This window comes from Pseudonaja textilis, chromosome 17, assembly GCF_049901715.1.
Source record: "Pseudonaja textilis isolate UNSWEBS1 chromosome 17, rPseTex1.2, whole genome shotgun sequence".
Classification (NCBI taxonomy): domain Eukaryota; kingdom Metazoa; phylum Chordata; class Lepidosauria; order Squamata; family Elapidae; genus Pseudonaja; species Pseudonaja textilis.
The window spans coordinates 2,249,392-2,268,935 of record NC_142006.1 but is presented as its reverse complement, the minus strand read 5'-3'; the positions used below and the strand labels follow the sequence as shown (position 1 = coordinate 2,268,935).

Sequence of the window (19,544 nt, the reverse complement as noted above, 5' to 3'; positions counted from 1 at the left end):
TGATGTCTGATTGTGTAGTAGATCACGTCTGCGTTCTTTTTCTAATTATTATTATTCAGTTATCCAAGTGCTGAATTATGCATAAAGAAAGCCTATTCTATTCTATTCTATTCTATTCTATTCTATTCCTGTTCCATTGGTTGATTGTTCTCACTGTCAGAAAAATTCCTCCTTATTTCCAGGTTGAATCTCTCCTTGTTTAGTTTCCGTCCATTGTTCCTTGTCTGGCCTTTGGGTGCCTTGGAAAATAGCTTCCCTTCTTCCGCCTTTCTGTGGCAGCCCCTCAAATATTGGACTATATTTCCTTCCTGGAGTCTGTTCTAACATTGACTGTAGACCACAGAAAGTCACCATCTGGAGTGTTCTTCTGAGTTTCCGATCATCTCCTGAAGCTCCTACGAAAGTTAAAATCGGGGAAGGCATTGACGTCCTCTGCAGATTGCTGAGCAAAACGCAGCATAATTTCCCTTTCATTTCCATGGGAGAAGAGAACGCTCAACTTTTCTAAGAAGGGTGGAGAACCCACCAAGGACAACCAGCTAAATAGGAGCCAGCAGTGTGCGGCAGCAGCCCAAACGGTCAATGCAATCCTAAATTGCATTAACAGAGGGATTCAATCAAGATCACAGGATGTACTAATACCACTCTATAAAGCCTTAGTAGGACCACACCTAGAATCCTGCAACCAGTTTTGGTCACCTCACTATAAAAAAGAGGTTGGGACTCTAGAAAAAGTGCAGAGAAGAGCAACCAGGATGACGAGGGGACTAGACGCTCAAACATATGAAGAACGGTTGCAGGAACTGGGCCTGACTAGTCTAGGGAAAAGAAGGACCAGGGGAGACAGGAGAGCAGTCTTCCGATATTTGAGGGGCTGTCCTTGAGACGAGGAGGGGGTCAAGCTATTCTCCAAGGCATCTGAAGGCCAGACAAGGAAGAATGGATGGAAACTGACCAAGGAGAGATTCAACCTGGAAATAAGGAGGAATTTTCTGACATTGAGACCAATCAACCCATGGAACAGAAGTTGCCTTTGGAAGTTGTGGGAGCGCCATCAGTTGAGACTTTCAAGAAGAGACTGGACTGCCATTGGTCAGAAATGGTGTAAGGTCTCCCGGTTGGACTAGTTGACCTACAAGATCCTTTCCAATTCTGGTTATCTGTTGTCTGTTATCTGTAAGGGGAGATTCCATTTTATTCATTGAGGAATGAATATTCAGCAACAGCCTCTGTTCGACTCTTATCCTGCTTCCCCTTGGAAAGAGAGAGAATTTCATTCATGCTGTGTACGGTTTCCACGGGGGGGAACCAATGGCTGGTTACTGGTGCAAAAGGTGACTTCCTTTCCTATTAATATGCCTTTGTCCTAAATAAATGCAGTCACTGAATCATTCCCTATTCTGTGGGCATTTGAATTCCTTCATAATCTTCTTCCTATGTTAGATGAATGAGTCAGAGGCTTTGAGTAAGTCTACGATGAGATGATGCTGGATGCATATTTGCTAAGATCATCAGCCTTGACTTGAAAAAATATATAAATGGAAGGGAAGAGAAGATAAATCGAAATGGACTGGAACGGAATGGAACAGAACACAACAGAACAGAACAGAATAGAATATATGGAATGGGATGGGATAGGATGGGATAGGATAGGGATAGGAACAGAACACAGAACAGGTTAAAAGAGTAAAATAGATAACAGTAGTAGAGTAGAATAGAGTAGAACACATTTTGGGAAGCCCGGGTCAGAACAGCACCTGTAGGCAGAACAGGAAGCAACAGGTGGAAACTATGCAAGGAGAAAGGCAACCTAGAACTGAGGAGATATCTCCCGATAGCGAGAACAATTGAGAACACTGGAGGTTTTGAAGAAGAAACTGGACAGTCATTTATCTAAAATGCTATAGGGTTTTCCTGCCAAAGGAGGTGGGGTGGACTAGAAGACCTCCAAGGCCTCTTCCAACTCTGTTATTGTGATCTTTTTGGTGGTGGCACACAAACCGCGCCCAATTCTTGACGACTGTGAAAATGGTAGGCGTTCAAGGTCAGAAGCCGGTGGAGAAATTTGGAAGAATTTGCTGTGATCTTCAGTGCTGCTTCTGGATCTGGGGATGAAGGGAATGTAATGTTGTTCTCATACAGCAACACTCATCTGTTACTGGTTTTGGATTTCCAGTAAAAAAGGCCACCCAGCCTCTCCCATTCTCTTCCTAATCCTAACCCAGAGAAGAGAATGGAAATATCTTTTTCCAATTAAATCCGGTTTAGGGGTTTGCCCATACTCTAGTCTAAACAGTAGTCCATCTTGAGCAGTTAATGAACATTATTAAAATTGGTTTGCCTCCACGAAGCCTGGTTAAGATTAATGATTTCTTCTCCGCTCTTCCCTTTTGCAAAAATTATCCATCTTGGCTCTTTGAGAAAGCCCCGTGAATATTCGTTAAACCGCTTTTTATTAAAGTACATAGCGATACAACTGGAAGGGCAGGCCACTCCCAAAGAGGTTAGGAATGTTTTAAATAGTCCTAGGATTGGAACACCAATAAATCAGCTTTCTCAGTCTTTTGTTTCGGAGGAAGAATCTAAATTGAAGTGGGAGAAAAATGCTGGAAGGATGAAGGGATGGACTGCTTGGCCCCAGACCTGGATGATGGACAATCTCTACAGACTTTTAGCTGTACAATTTGGGATGGTCCCCCTTTGAATGGTGTGGGAGGAGGAACGGATTCCCAGAGGGAAAAAATGGCAGACTACAGGAACCAGGAGCATCACTCAGGTGACCCTGAGGACACAGATAAACCTCCAAGTGGCCTCAACGACCCTCTAAAAGGATGCAAATGACCAGCTGTCTGCAAGGAATATCAATCCTTCCATTCCCTACCATCCTGTCAAAACTGAGGAAGCTTCTTAGATGAGAAGCAAAACGTCTTCAAAGAAAAAAAATAGAAAGTCCAGTTGCCTCCTGAAAAAGCACCTTTGGGACAGCTTTGTTATACCTTTTGTGATTCGAGGTACCACTTCAGGGACCTTATATGGAGCATCAAGAGGGGTGGACCTCAATTATTGAGTGGGCAGGGAAGGATAGTTGGACAGCCATGGGAAAAATGTTCAGCAAACCTTGAACTTCTGAATTCCTGCCTGTGCATTTTTTGTCAAATGCGGCAGAGCTGGCCAAGACAGGAACGTTTTTTCCTTCCTGGCTCAGCAAATTCTGTGTTGTTATTATTATTATTATTATTTTCTTTTACCTACCAGGATGGCCAATAAGGATATTCCTTGGTCAGGCCTGGTCACATTAACGATGCAAAGACAGCACACACAAAAAACACCAAGAGAAAAAGCAAACGAAACCTTCAGAGATCAATGTTCAAACTACAGAGTGCTTTACGTATGGCTAGCTTGATTGCTGTGCATAGAGAATCTCAGCCATGTGTTTTAAAAGCAGGCTGGTAGCTTTTAAAGGAAAAGGAAAAGGAAAGGAAAAAATGAAACTCCATTTCAGATGGAGTTTACAATTACAACAAAATAACATTAGACCACAGGAAGACTTGACTGGAATAACTTCGTAAGGTTCTGAGATTAGAGTTTACTTTAAGGGAGGCAGATGGCATTTGGGGTCTTTTTAAAAAAATACTTAAATCATTTTCTTTCCATAATTTACGTACATTCACACCCCAAGAGCTTTTTCTATATTTTAAAAAAGACACAATAACCGATAAAGAGGCAAGGAGGGATGAGACTCTGGATGAAAATATCCTGCATTGTTGTAAAGAATAGAACATAGAACATACAGTAGAATAATAGAGTTGGATATACCGCTTATATATACAATATACCGTTACCTATACCATTTCAGACAAGTGGCTGTCCAGTCTCTTCTTAAAAACTCCCAGTGATGGAGCCACCCACAACTTCTGGTGGCAAGCAGTTCCACTGGTTGATTGTCCTCCCTGTTAGAAAGTTTCTCCTTAATTCCAGGTTGCTTCTCTCCTTGATTAGTTTCCATCCATTGTTTCTTGTCCTGCCTTCTGGAAAATAGTTTGACCCCCCTCATCTTTATAGGAATGTGTGTGTGTGTGTGTGTGTGTGTGTGTATATATATATATATATATATTTTTGAGGTTCTCGGGTATTTATATGTAGATCTTTGGTTGTTCGGTTTTCTCCGCATAATTTGATATCAGGCATTCAAGTCTCATTCATCATCTTCAGGCTTCTGTCTCCAGCTCTGTGCTTCTCGAGTAATGGAGATTGCAGCTGCTTCCTCCTTTAACTGCCAGTGGGGTGGAACTTGATTGGGTGGGGGCTTGGCTGTGTTCTGATTGGGTGGGTGTGTTCTCATTGGTAGGGGTTTGGCTGTGTTCTGATTGGTTGGGGTTAGCCGTGTTCTGATTGGTTGGAGGCGTGTTCTGTTCAGGAGAGGGCTTGGTTGTGCTCAGGTTAGTTTTAGTTGCTGGGGATTTGAGCTGGAGAGTTGTGATCTTGCTGTTTGGCTTCTAGTTCGTGGTCCTGCTGCATCTTCATAGTGGGTGTTGGTTTGCTTCATGTATGGCTCAGAGGGGTTTGAAGTGGGTAGTGATGCAGCTGCAGTGCATTCTGCACAAACAAAAAAATATCCACCATCCTAAGAAACCCCAAAGACAAAATCGAATTAGAAAACCAAGGAGTATATAAAATCCCCTGCACAGCCTGCCCTAACACATACATTGGACAAACTAACAGAAGAATAAGCGCACGCATTGAAGAACATAAGAACTCAATCAAAAAGAAGAAACGACCTCTTCCCTGGTCCAACACCTCAAAGCCACAGGACATGAAATTGATTTTAAAAATACCAGAACTATCGCCAAAACCGAACACTTCAACAGCAGAATAATCAGAGAAGCCATAGAGATAGAAAACGCCCACACAGCATGAACAAACGAGATGACACCTCCCGCCTTCCAGCCATTTGGAAACCCGCCTCATGAACAGACGAGTACCTAACATGAAGAAGGACACTGGACCCACACCCATGAGAGCCACACAAGATGCCACCACCACACTTCCATGTAGAAAACAGACTCCCACCCATTCAGAAAATGAGAAACGACCATGGACCAGAAGCTGCACTGCAGCTGCATCACTACCCACTTCAAACCCCTCTGAGCCATACATGAAGCAAACCAACACCCACTATGAAGATGCAGCAGGACCACGAACTAGAAGCCAAACAGCAAGATCACAACTCTCCAGCTCAAATCCCCCAGCAACTAAAACTAACCTGAGCACAACCAAGCCCCCTCCTGAACAGAACACGCCTCCAACCAATCAGAACACGGCTAACCCCCAACCAATCAGAACACAGCCAAACCCCTACCAATGAGAACACACCCCCACCCAATCAGAACACAGCCAAGCCCCCACCCAATCAAGTTCCACCCCACTGGCAGTTAAAAGGAGGAAGCAGCTGCAATCTCCATTACTCTGAGAAGCACAGAGCTGGAGACAGAAGCCTGAAGATGATGAATGAGACTTCATCGAAAACGTTGCCTAGATACTTCAAATCTTACATGGGAGAAAACCCGAACAACCAAAGATCTACATATATATATATATATATATATATATATATATATATATATATATATATGGCATTCAGCTTCGTTTCGGGTATTTTCCCACGTCATTGTAGTTGTGCTTTTAAAGTTGTAGCAACGTTTCGGCAGAATCTCATCTGCCATCATCAGGCTTCATATATATATATCAATTTAAGGAAGTTTGCAGACACCTAGGTGATGCTACAGATTCTGCCATATGGGTTGATGTCATTCAATCTCCCACTGATCATCTGGTTTTTGTTCCAGAAGTAGGACTTTGGACGCCTGGTCTCCAAATGTCCTCCAAAGGATGAGAGAAATAATTAAATCAATGTTTTTAGCAAACTGGGAGCCAACTTCCTCACTCCGGATAAATATAGTGCCATTGAAATGTTGCGTTTATTCATCACATTTCTATATGGGCTCCATCTCATCTGGGTGGTGTACAGCAATCCAATAAAATGCTAAAAAATGTAAAACAATTGTTAGATCAGGTAGATCAGGTTCATTGAGATGCGAGACCAAAGTGAACAGTCAGCTCTTTATTGGATATACAGTTCTGTCCAGGACCTGCGAGCCATTCGGCTTTATTCAGCCGGACGGCGGCTTGGCGGCCAATGACAGCGCTTTGAATTTCCCGCGATCAGCTCGGCCTATCGCGGTAGATTCTTAGCGCGCCAATCACAGTAGTTTAGTTAACCGGGTTGCGGTCCGTGTGGACCAATCAGAACTCAGGATTTGGCGAATGTTAATATAGAACACCAATCATTATCTAAAACTATGATATAATAATTATTAGTAAAAAAAAATAAAACTGCAAAAGAAAACATCCTGTTGGTTGAAGAGAAACGGGATGTTTTAAAAATAAAAGGTGAATTCTTACTCAGGGAAGAGACACAATGCCCAAATAATTAATCATCATCAATTCTTCTTCCTCCTCCTCCTCCTCCAGTTTTTCCCACAGTGTAGGATCTGCCTGTTGTGGTTCACTGGCAGCAGGTGTGGGCGGCTGAGGTCAGGGGAGTGAGGACTTGGATGAGGGGCCTGCGTGTGATGCAGGGATGGGGCCAGGACCATCAGGGAGTGGAGTGCTGCCTTTGGAGATTGTGGAGGCTGGCAGCAGTGAGGAAGAGCACCCCGAGGAGCCTGGGCCCATTGTGCGTACGTGCAGGGCTGCTCGAACGAAAGACCAGCTGGGGAGACTTGGGAGTAAGGCTGCAAGGTAATGGCCCCTCCCTTCAGGGATAAAAGCCAGCTGAGAAACCGGAGTTCTTTGCAGGAAGCAAAGAAGTTTTTGCACTCAAGCCTTGTGGACGTTCAGACTCTTTTAGTTTGTGTTTGGAGACTCTTTTAAATAGTTCTTGGCAATTTTATCTAGTGTTCTTGGCAGCCTTGCACCCTTGGCAAGGCTGATTCTTATCAGAGACAATTAATTTGAAACAGCCTTTTAACCGGGAAGGAACGGAATTCGTAAAGAATCTTTAAAAGGTTTTGCTGTTACCTCTGTTTCGTGTTTGTTTCCTTGGAACAAGGTTTGGGTCAGAACACAGCCCAAATACTTAATTAAGTGAATAATGGAGATTCTCCCTCATCCAGGTCATGCTTGGCCCAAAAGGTGCTTTTTCAAAAGGTCACCAGACTTTGTTATTCCTCAAAGATGTTTCCCTTCTCATCCAAGGAGCTGAAGAACTGAAGAAGCTCCTTGGATGAGAAGCAAAACATCTTCAAGGGGAAAAAAACAGTGGCCTTTTGAAAACAAAAACAAAAAAAGCACCTCTGGGACTTGGCAGAACTCACATTTCTAAAACAACGTTGTAAAGTGACCGACAAGCTGTAATTTTCAAACCAAGAAATTTTGTGAGAAGTTCTCTAGCTATAAGATAGCAATTTTCTGGGTCTCTCAGGGGTGCTTGACTGAAGCTTACAATAGATCCTCAATGTCGGTGATCTTTATCACCGATTGAAAAGATCTTGGCTAAAATCTATTTTGCACTCTAGCCAACAATATCCTAGCCATGCTTGATAATTTCCGTGGCACCAAAAAGGTTGAGGTTCCTGCAACCTTTCATTCCTGGATGAATGTCTTGAACGGAAGAAGCTTCTTGGACGAGAAGCCAAACGTTTTCGGCCTTTTCTGGGATGGTTGCATCTTCTTCAGCCTGGATGGAAATTAACCAAGGAGAGAAACAACCTGAAGTTAAGGAGAAGCTTCCAAACAGGGAGGACAATTAACCAGTGGAACAGCTTGCCACCAGAAGTTGTGGGCGCGCTATTTAAGAAGAGACTGGACAGTCACTTATCCGGAGTGGTGCGTTGGCCTAGAGGTGGAGCTCTCGCCTCATAATCAGGAGGCTATGAGTTTGATCCTAGGCAGAGGCAGATATTTCTCTCTCTGGACACAATGAGAATATATCTGCTGAACAAAACTCCGCCCTGACAACAGGAAAGGCAATCGGCCAGTAAAAATACTCTGCTAGCTCCATTCAGTCTGTTCAAACTCCACCCCGCAAAGGATTATGGGGTTGTTAAAAGAAGTTGATGATACACGGTGACTTATCTGAAATGGTGTAGGGTCTCCTGCTTGAGCAGGGGGCTGGACTAGAAGACCTCCAAGGTCCCTTCCAGCTCTACTCTGATTCTTCTATCTACGTGATTTGCTTTCTTCTGTGGTTGCTTTTAGGATTGATGGGGTGACTCATGTGCAAAACAAACTTGAGGCTAGGAAGGCCTGGTGCCCTCTGGAACATGTTCAATCTATGTTCAATCTATATAATTTGACTTCCTTCCATCGATTGTACCCACCTTACGGTGAGCAGGCCAAAGGGCCACAGTTAAACCAGATATTAGTCAGCTTTCTGACATTGCTTGAGAGATGTGCTTTGTCCTCAGATCACTCACTTAGCAAACCACAAATCAAGATTTAACTTGTCCTCAAATCACCCACTTAACAAACCACAGCTGAAGATGGAATTTGGTCCCAGTCCTGGCCCCACAAGAGTACAACAAACAACAGATTCTTCTTTGTCCACCTTACGAACAATGTGAAGATGTTCACGATTGTTTCTCTAATGGAATATTGCACAATAATAAAATTACAGTCTTGGGGATCAATATCTCTGTATTCTCAGGGCAAAATACCTCAGAAAACCATGTTTCAAACTGGCTACTGTGGACCACGGGGCATAAAACCACCCAGGATCAGAGCATAGGACAAATAGGTAAACAGAAATCTTCCTGATATCTCCTCAAATTCAGCTGATAAGATAATTGATGGTCCCTGGAAAAGCCCCAAAGATCCAGATACTCTGCTCCAAATCTTATCGGAGGAAATGTCCTTTAATGGGTACCATAACAATGCATATTTTTTTTCTATTTAAACTCTTAAGGAGCAAAGAGTTTGATTTTTATCTGTTTAAACCTTACAGGCAATCGTTTATTTCACTCTGCTTTATCCAGTATTTTATTACTTCTACTGCCTGCTGTGGTTTTTTTTGTTTTTTTCGAAGTTTAATGTTTGCCACTATTGATTCAATTTTAGGCAACTCAATTTCCCCCGTCAGCACCAGGCTGAAGTCCACCCGTCTTAAAGTTACCAGGTTGAGAAACACCGATGGAGCCCCATGGAGTCACACTTGCTTCTGAATCTTGACAGATTAAAAGAGTTGGAAGGGACCTTGTAGGGTCATTTAATCCAGGGGTCTCCAACCTTAGTAACTTTAAGACTTGTGGACTTCAACTCCCAGAATTCCTCAGTGAAGAATTACGGGAGTTGAAGTCCACAAGTCTTAAAGTTACTAAGGTTGGAGACCGCTGTTCTAATCGAACCCCTTGCCCAAGCGGAAGACCCTACACCATTTCTGACAGATGGCAGTCTGGTCTCTTCTTGAAAGCCTCCAGTGATGAAGCTCCCACAACTTCCGAAGGCAACTTCTGTTCCATGGGTGGATTGTTCTCACTGTCAGAAAATTCCTTCTTATTTCCAGGTTGAATCTCTCCTTGTTTGGTTTCCATCAGTTGTTTCTTGTCCTATCCTCAGGTGCCTTGGAGAATAGCTTGACCCCCTCCTCCTCTCTGGTGCAGCCCCTCAAATATTGTAAGATTTGCTCTCCTGTCTCCCCTGGTCCTTCTCTTCCCTAGACTAGCCAGGCCCGGTTCCTGTAACTGTTCGTCGTATGTTTTACCCTGCAATCTTTCTAGAGTCTCAACATCTTTTTTTATATAGTTTGCTGACCAAAACTGGATGCAGTACTCTAGGTCTGGTCTTACTAAGGCTCTATAGAGTGGTATTAGTACCTCACTTGATCTTGATTCAGCTGGGATGGTTATTTGCCCTGGGCTGCTAAAATCTAGTACTAAGAAGGCAGTGTGACAGTTACTTTAAATTCTCCTTGAACATTTATTTACTCTATAACAATGCTGTCACTCTTCGTGTCACCAAGCTGTTGACTTATGCATCAACTCATTTCTTGTCTTATCGCTCTGCAGAATGATATCTTTTTGAAACACATTTGGAAGGGTGGATCGGACTTTTCCTGCAAGGTTTCTTGAGACAGTGATGTTGGAGGATGCCCTAGAAGTATTTCAAAAAGAATTTTTATTTTTTTGATGTGTGTGTGTGTGTGTGTGTTTTTTAATTGCAAGGAAGATTCAGGTCACGGAGACGTTATTCCTATGTATTCTTCTTCGCCCTGACTTTGAAGACCTGAGGTGAAAAAGCAAATTCTCGATAGAAAGGAATGCAATTACATGATATTCTTGAATCTGATGAGCAGCCTTATTTCTCATTGCGAGAACCGGTTTTTGAGTATTTAAAACCCACCGCATAAATATTTAACCAGCAGTACGGGCTAAAATAAGTCTTGCTTGGTTATTAGAGATGCCATCCTGTGCCAACTGACCATAATTTGCAGGGCAATACCAGTGCCATCTGCACGACACGCAGAGGCTCTCGTCCTGGCAGAAGCCTATGAGGGGAAAAAAAAAATCAATCAATAAGCCTTAAATAAGTAATCAGAGTGGCTGAAAACATTTCAGTCCGTAGAACTGAAGCGGGATGAATCACCGTAATAATTCTTTACCAAAAAGGCAGTGCAGAGAGCTGTGCCTTTTTCAAAATAAGTACAGCATATTTTTTCTTGAATGATTAGCACCGACAGATTTGCAATGAAAGGCTTTTTTAAAAATAAAAATAAAACAAGGAGCAGAATATTATGCAAAGCACAGTCCCGACCTGGTTGTATGAATCTGCTCTTTTCTTTTTTCTCGTTTTCAGCCACAAGAGATCTTCCCTACATAAAGGTTTGGCCAGTTCCATTTAATCCAAACTGCCTTGTAAAACGTTATTGATTTCTGTAGGGCTGGGTAAGCTATGCACCCCTTTAAAATGGGAGGGGGGGTCCCTTGTGGCATTTAAGGGCTCACTCTACATCCCGAAAAGGGCGACACAAATTCTATTAATTATAGAATTGGCGGCTAAGACCTGAAGGCGACGTTCAAAAATTCCTGAAGAAGTTATCCAAGCAGCTGAGTTATTGATTTCAACGTGTTTTGCTCTATGAAACGTACCCAAAGTCCATTCATGCATCACCAAAATGGAACTCTACGCATTCTTTGCCTAAAGTTAAGCACCTGTCAGGCTTGGTAAGTAGGTAACACTTGACCTTCATTCAGCTGGATAGGTTCCCCACCTGTCTCTTTAGAGCAGGGGTCTCCAACCTTGGCAACGAGACTTGTGGACTTCAACTCCCAGAATCCCTCTGCTTTAGAGCACCTGGGAGACATTTTAACTTCCTGATAGCCAGAATAACACCTAATGCAGTGATGGCTAACCTATGACACGCGTGTCACTCGTGACACGCCGAGGCACTTTGACTGACACGCCTGTTGGTGTGGGGAAAACCTGCACGTTTAGAGGCTGCCTGTGCTCTGCTCCAATCCCTGCTCCCTGCTTGTTGCGTGGAGGCGTGGTGCCACCGCTGCCGCGAGATCTTTGCAGCAGAGAGCCAGTTTTAACCGCCATAAACTGAGGTTTGTCAGTTTCATTACCTCAGGAACGCTACAGGAGGAAAGGAGATCCATGAGGTTCACAGCCCTGTAAGGTGGCCTTCCGATCCCCACATCCTGCACCTGCAGCCCTGAGACCAGGGAGACGAGTTTCACAGCCCTGTGTGATCACCCCAGCCCAGTCCGTCATAAACCAAATCATTGATATTTCTTGAAGTGACACAAGACCCGAGGAAGGCTACGCTTTTTCCCGATTTTCGACACACCAAGCTGAAAAGGTTAGCCATCACTGACCTAATGTATCATTTGAGCTTGAGGCTACCTCGGTTAATCTTCCACCCATTTTACTTGGGTTGTTGATTCCCAAATTGAAAAATGTCTTGTAAGACACCCACCCCAGCCCCCTTATAACCCTGTAAGCACCATCATCTCCTAAACCAATTATTCCTACTTTTAATCAAAGTTTAATGAGCTCTTGCAAAGCTTGAGCAGACCGTTGAACTAGAACGGTGGTCCCTGATCTTTTGGGCATGGTTTAGTAGAAGAAGAAGTGGTGCCCAGTGGTGGGATTCAAAGATTGTTTTACCCTTGGTTTGGTGGGCGTGGCTTGGTGGGTATGCTTTGGGCACCAAATGTGCACTTTGCACAGGCTCAGAGGCGTTCCAACTCACCTCCTGCAAGCTTGCACTCTTCTGGTCGCTTCAGCAGCAAAGCAGCTGCGCTTCAAATTCAGAGGATAAAGGTGATTATGTGGACCCAACAGCAGAGCAGCAGAGAGAACTGGTTTAGTCTCAAGCTGCTCATCACCGCTACCGGCTCGGCTGAACCGGGCCAAACCAGGCCGAACCGTGAGAATACCACCACTGCTGCTGCTGGTTTGTACCGGTTCTGGCAGACTAGGAGTTAAGATTAGGCACAGTTTGGTGAACTGGCAAACCCCCACCATTGGCTAGCCACACTCCTCCCCATTTTGGGGGCCGTTTTCAAGCTGTTTTCCAGGCAAAAAAAAATGGCCCCCAAATGGCCCCAAAACAGCTTGACAACAGCCTGACAACACCCCCCAAAAGGCCTGAAAAACAGCCTAAAAATGGACCGAAAACAGCAGTGTTCTCAGATCTCGCCCGCGGGGGCCACTCTGGAAATGGCGAAGGACTGGACAGTGGTGCCTCTGCCAGGACTAGAAAAAATAAAAACTCGAAACAAAAGTAAAGGAGGAACGTTTCCCCGTTTGCATTTGAGCGTGCAAGAAGGGACAGGAAAGGAGAAAGGGAAAGAGGAAAGACAAAGTAAAAGAAGAAAAGACAGGAAGGAAGAAATAAGGAAAGAGGGGAGGGAGGGAAGGAAGGAAGAAAGGAAATAAGGAAGATGTTCTGACCCAAACCTTGTTCCAAGGAAACAAACACAAAACAGAGGTAACAGCAAAACCTTTAAAAAATTATTTATGAATTCCGTTCCTTCCCGGTTGAAAGGCTGTTTCAAACTGTTTGTCTCTGATAAGAACGAGCCTTGCCAAGGTTGTGCAAGGCTGCCAAGAACACCAGACAAAGTTGCCAAGAACTATTTCAAATACAAAGAGTCTCCAAACACAAACTAAAAGAACGTCCACAAGACCTGAGTGCAAAAACTTCTTTGCTTCCTGCAAAGAACTCTGGTTTCTCAGCTGGCTTTTATCCCTTAAGGGAGGGGCCACTACCTTGCAGCCTTACTCCCGAGTCTCCCGTGCTGCTGCAGCTGCTCTTTCCTTCGAGCAGCCCTGCGCACACGCGTACTGAGCCCAGGCTCCTCGGGGTGCTCTTCCTCATTGCTGCCAGCCTCCACCATCCCCAAAGGCAGCACTCCACTCCCTGATGGTCCTGGCCCCATCCCTCCATCCCACGCAGGCCCCTCACCTGAGTCCTCGCTCTCCGAGACCTCAGCCGTCCTCACCTGCCGCCGGCGAACCACCACAGAGGGAGATTATAATGTGTGTTAGGGTCTGAAGGAAGTTCTGCCTTAGCACTTGGCCACCACAGGTGCCTCCCCCAACACGAGTGACGTTGAGCTGGCCACGCCCACCCCGCCATTTCCCCACCAGGTCAAACACAACTGTGATGCTCACCCTCAATGAAATGGAGTTTGATGCCCCTGCTATAGACGATTCTGCAGGAGAAAAACTTTGGTGAGTTATTTGATCAGTTTCATCAACTGGCCAATTTCTCCGTTGCAAGAAAATCCTCTGGAAACTTTTAGCAATAGTCCTTAAAAGGTTTTCCTCTTGCGACCTTCCCTTTGTTTTCTTTGGTTTTTTTTTTTATATATATCAATTTCTTGGAAACGGTCATTAGACTGTCACCAATGTTCAGCGTCTGCTTTATTCATGCTTTCCAAGTTTAGGAAAATCGGATACATAGTTCCAGGTTTGCATTAAACGTCTTTTTTTTTTTTTTAATGCAATGATTTTCTGGAAAATTGACCGTCTTGTCTTTTTTTCTCCCCTTAAAGTCCCCTAATTGTGTTTTTGGAGGTACAGATTGATGACCATGAATGCATCTTATGTTTTAAAAGCCAATGAACAATTTAGTATTTAGAATTGCTGTCTGGAGAAACAGAATTTAATGGCATTTTTAAGGAAGCGATCAGAAGTACAATAGGACTGACTTCTAGTACATATCCTGTAACAGTAACATTCTGATCTGTTCATTCACCCTTTTATCCCTCCAGTGAGCAATCCATCTATCATCTATCAACACTATTAAAGCCAACCTCTTTAACACATTCTTTGGCTCAGTATTTGTAGACAGCAATGGATCATGCCCAGTATTTCCTAGTCGAACCACAGACAACTACAATGATCTAATACATATCGATTTTACAGAAGACCATGTTGAAAAAGCACTACGCAATCTAAAACCATCTCTATCTATTGGACCGGACAGAATATGTGCCTACTTCTTTAAAAAGCTATTCACTGCCATAAACAAACCTCTAAGCATAATCTTTGAAAAATCTTTCAGGACCAGCACCTTGCTAAAACTATGGTCACAAGCCATAGTCATCTCCATCTTCAAAAAGGGAGACCCAGCCTAGCTGAAAATTACAGACCAATCTCTTTATGCTGCGTCACCTGTAAAGTCATGGAATCAATTATTAACCAATCCATTATCCTCCACTTAGAGACAAACAACCTACTCTCTAATAAACAATTTGGTTTTAGGAAAAAAATATCATGTAATCTGCAACTTTTACACTGCAAAACTATATGGACTACACAACTCGATCAGGGCAAAGCAATAGACACAATCTACATAGACTTCTGTAAAGCCTTTGATTCAGTGGTACATGACAAACTACTCCTAAAACTAAAATCTTATGGTATCTCTGGACACCTGCATAACTGGATAGGAGCATTCCTGTCAAACAGACAACAAATGGTCAAAATTGGGAGCGTCCTATCAAATTCTGTACCTGTCAACAGAGGTGTCCCCCAAGGCAGTGTTCTAGGACCAACTCTCTTCATACTCTACATAAATCTTGTAAGCATATCTTGTACATATGTTGTAAGCAATTGACAAATAAAAAAAATGACCTCTGTGATCATATTAAGAGCAACTGTGTTCTCTTCGCTGATGATGTAAAGCTGTTCAATACCACAGACAATACTGCTACCCTTCAAAAAGATTTTGACTATGTATCAGAATGGTCAAAAAAATGGCAACTTCAAATCTCAACAAATAAATACTCTGTCTTACATATTGGCAAAAAAAAACCAGAAAATAAAATACAAGCTGAATAGTCAAGACCTTGTTGATGTTCCAAGCTCTGTAAAGGACCTTGGAATACTCATCTCTAATGATCTAAGTGCTAGAGCCCACTGTAACTACATAGCCAAAAAGGCGTTAAGAGTTGTTAACCTAATCTTACGTAGCTTTTTCTCTGGTAATATCACACTACTAACTAGAGCATACAAAACATTTGCCAGACCAATACTCGAATACAGCTCATCAGTTTGGAACCCACATTACGTATCTGATATTAGCACAGTTGAGAAAGTCCAGAAATATTTCACAAGAAGAGTTCTCCACTCCTCTACTCGTTGTAGAATACCTTATGCCACCAGACTTGAAATTCTAGACCTAGAAAACCTTGAATTACGCTGTCTTCGGTCTAAGTATGGTATATAAAATCATACATTGCAATGTCCTACCTGTCAATGAATACTTCAGCTTCAACCATAACAACAAAAGAGCACACAATAGATACAAACTCAAGGTTAACCGCACCAAACTTGATTGCAGGAAATACGACTTCAGCAATAGAGTGGTCAATGTCTAGAATACTCTACCTGACTCTGGGGTTTCTTCCCCAAACCCCAAAAACTTTAACCTTAGACTGTCTACTATTGACCTCACCCCTTTCCTAAGAGGCCTGTAGGGGGCGTGCATAAGTGCACCAATGTGCCTACCATCCCTGTCCTATTGTTTCTTTTATTTTTCTTATATGTATCCATGTATTCATAACTATGTTTTTATGTTTCTGTGTTGTAGAGTATGAAAAGAGTTGGTCTTAGAAATCTATCTATCTATCTATCTATCTATCTATCTATCTATCTATCTATCTATCTATCTATCTATCTATCTATCATCTATTTAGCTAAAGCTATTGTCTATCTCTATCTATCTATCTATCTATCTATCTATCTATCTATCTATCTATCTATCTATCTATCTATCATCTATTTAGCTAAAGCTATTGTCTGTCTGTCTGTCTGTCTGTCTATCTATCTATCTATCTATCTATCTATCTATCATCTATTTAGCTAAAGCTATTGTCTGTCTATCTGTCTGTCTATCTATCTATCTATCTATCTATCTATCTATCTATCTATCTATCTATCTATCTATCTATATCTGTCTGTCTATCTATCTATCTATCTATGTGTGTATGTGTGTGTATGTGTATGTGTACACATACATATCAGAGATAGATAGATAGATAGATAGATAGATATCTATCTATCTCTGATATGTATGTGTACACATACACATACACACACACAAACACTGATATTCTTCCATTTTTCCACCACCAGATTACTGCCTCAAACTTCTCATCAGTATTATTGAAGGATCAACGTGTTTCTGTCTTCTTTCTATTGCGCAGTTTGACAGTAAATGTTTATATTCCTTTTTATCTTCCTCTGTTCCCTTCCGTCTAACTTTTGAGTTGATGTGACAACTAGGGAGCAGAATATAGCTCATAAAACGTTGTTTGGAGGCTTGGCAAGGGCCAGTCTATACTTTTGCACAGTAAAACAGCAAGTCTACTTCAGAAATACCCTCCAATGTCCCATTGATTTTTTTTATTTTGTAATATCAAATTGCAAATTATACGGAGTCAGCATATTCTGTGGCTTGGCAGAGAGAAGAGGGTGTAATAGTCATCATATTTGTCATGCCATTGGTTCCAAGTGATAAGTTTTTATCTTCCAGGAAGATTCCAGGAAGAATAATTATGGGTGAAAGCCATCTCGAAAAGCATTGTTTTCCATATAAAAATGACACTCTTTCTTATGTAAATTTTGTATTAAATATTCGTTTTAAACTCCGTGTTAGTAACAGTTTGCCATATCAGGCAAATGGAGTTAGGTTGGTTTGGATGGAAAGTGAACAGAGAAATTGTGACACTTTTGGCATATACATTTAAAGAATAATAACAGAGATACCCAGAAAGAGAAGCGGTAGAAAGACATATAGAATACAATAGAGTAGAATTACAGAGTTGGAAGGGACCTTGGAGGTCTTCTAGTCTAACCCCCTGCCTGGGCAGAAGGAAACCCTACACCACTTCAGACAAATGGTTATCCAACATCTTTTTAAAAACTTCCAGTGTTGGAGCATTCACAACTTCTGGAGGCAAGTTATTCACGGTGATTAATTGTTCTCACTGTCAGAAAAGTTCACCTTAGTTCTAGGTTGCTTCTCTCCTTGGTTAGTTTCCATCCATTGCTTCTTGTCCTGCCCTCAGGTGTTTTGGAGAATAGCTTGACTCCCTCTTCTTTGGGGCAGCCCCTGAGATATTGGAACGCTGCTATCATGTCTCCCCTAGTCACTCTTTTCATTAGACTAGACAGAGCCAATTCCAGCAACCATTCTTTATATGTTTTATCCTCCAGTCCCCCAATCCTCTTTGTTGCTCTTCTCTGCACTCTTTCTAGAGACTCAACATCTTTTTTACATTGTGGCAACCAAAACTGGAAGCAGTACTCTAGGTGTGGCCTTACCAAGGCCTTATAAATTGGCATCAACACTTCACATGATCTTGTTTATGCAGCCTAGAATTGCATTGGCTTTTTTGGCTGCTGCTGCACATGGCTGGCTCATATTTAAACTCCGAGATCCCTCCCACAGTTTGTGTGGGATTTAACAGATAACAGATAATCAGAGTTGGAAGGGACCTTATAGGTCATCTAGTCCAACCCCCTGCCTAAGCGGGAGACCCTACACCATTTCTGACAAATGGCAGTCCAATCTCTTCTTGAAGGTCTCAAGTGATGAAGCTCCCACAACTTCCAAAGGCAACTTCTGTTCCATGGGTTGATTGTTCTGTCAGAAAGTTTCTCCTTATTTCTAGGTTGAATCTCTCCCTGTTCTGTTTCCATCCATTATTCCTTCTCTGGCCTTCAGGTGCTTTGGAAAACAGCTTGACCTACTTCTCTCTGTGGCAGCCCCTCAAATCTTGGAAGACTGCTCTCCCGTCTCCCCTGGTCCTTCTCTTCCCTAGACTAGCCAGGCCCAGTTCTGTAACCGTTCTTCATGTAACTTAGTCTCCAGTCCCCTAATCATCCTGGTTGCTCTTCTCTGTACTTTTTCTAGAGTCTCAACATCTTTTTTATAATGTGGTGACCAAAACTGGATGCATTACTCTAGATGTGGTCTTACTAGGACTTTATAGAGTAGTATTAGTACCTCACTTGATCTTGATTGGATCCCTCTGTTAATGCAATTTAGGATTGCATTGGCTTTTTTGGCTGCTGCTGCACACGGCTGGCTCCTATTTAGCTGGTTGTCCACTAAGACCCCAAGATCCCTCTCACAGTTACTCCTATTGAGCCTGGATTTGTTTTATCAATGGATAGAAAATAGAACAAATTAAAAGGGATTGGATGTATTTATAGAGTCATAAGAGAAATTATTGGACTTCATTTATATTATTCATGTGGGAATGTGATTATTGTTGTATTGTTAAATTTGACAAGAAGAACATTATTAAACAACTGAAATATGGACCTGATCAACGCATGGTTGGAATGGAATGGATTTGTTGTACATTAAAAATAAAAAACTTTAAAAAAAAACCAGTTACTACTATTGAGCAAGGTACCACCTATACTGTAGCTGCACAATTGGTTTTTCTTGCCTAAATGTAGAATCTGACTTTTTTTCCACCCTTCAATTTCATTTGGTTAGATAGCGCCCAATGTTCAAGTCTGTCAAGATCTTTCTGTATCTTTAGCCCATTCTCTGGAGTGTTGCCAGAGGTGGGTATTCCGCCGGTTCTGACCGGTTCTGCAGAACCGGTAGCAGAAATTTTAAGTAGTTCGGAGAACCGGCCAATCCCGTCTCTGACTGGCCCCGCCAACCCCATCTCTTCTCTGCCTCCCATTGAGTCCCAGCTGAGCTGCTGGGTCTCCTTTGGTTGCCCTGCCCAGGAGAACGGAGCTGGAAAGCAGGTCAGTAGGGTGGGGAGGGGAGGAGGATTTTGCAGTATATCCTTCCCCTGCCACGCCCACCAAGCCACGCCCAAAGAATCGGTAGTAGAACAATTTGAATCCCGCCATTGAGTGTTGGCTATTCCTGCCAGCTTATTTAAATAGGGCTCAGGGTTGTCTTAGCCTTGGTTAGTTTCATCTCATTGAAAACCCCAACATTAAAAAAGATAAACCACTAGACTAGAATTGTAAATGTAATTACGTTTTCTTTCTTT

General features: G+C 42.6%; 1 long non-coding RNA gene across 1 annotated transcript; it reads right to left on the bottom strand.

The window, feature by feature from the left end:
• Positions 1-10,194: 10,194 nt before the first annotated feature.
• LOC148124515 (uncharacterized) lies at positions 10,195-13,121 on the bottom strand. The gene is made up of 2 exons (XR_015739767.1): positions 12,964-13,121; positions 10,195-10,543 (listed from the first exon to the last, which is right to left on the bottom strand). It is a non-coding gene; the product is annotated as an uncharacterized LOC148124515 (long non-coding RNA).
• Positions 13,122-19,544: the final 6,423 nt, after the last annotated feature.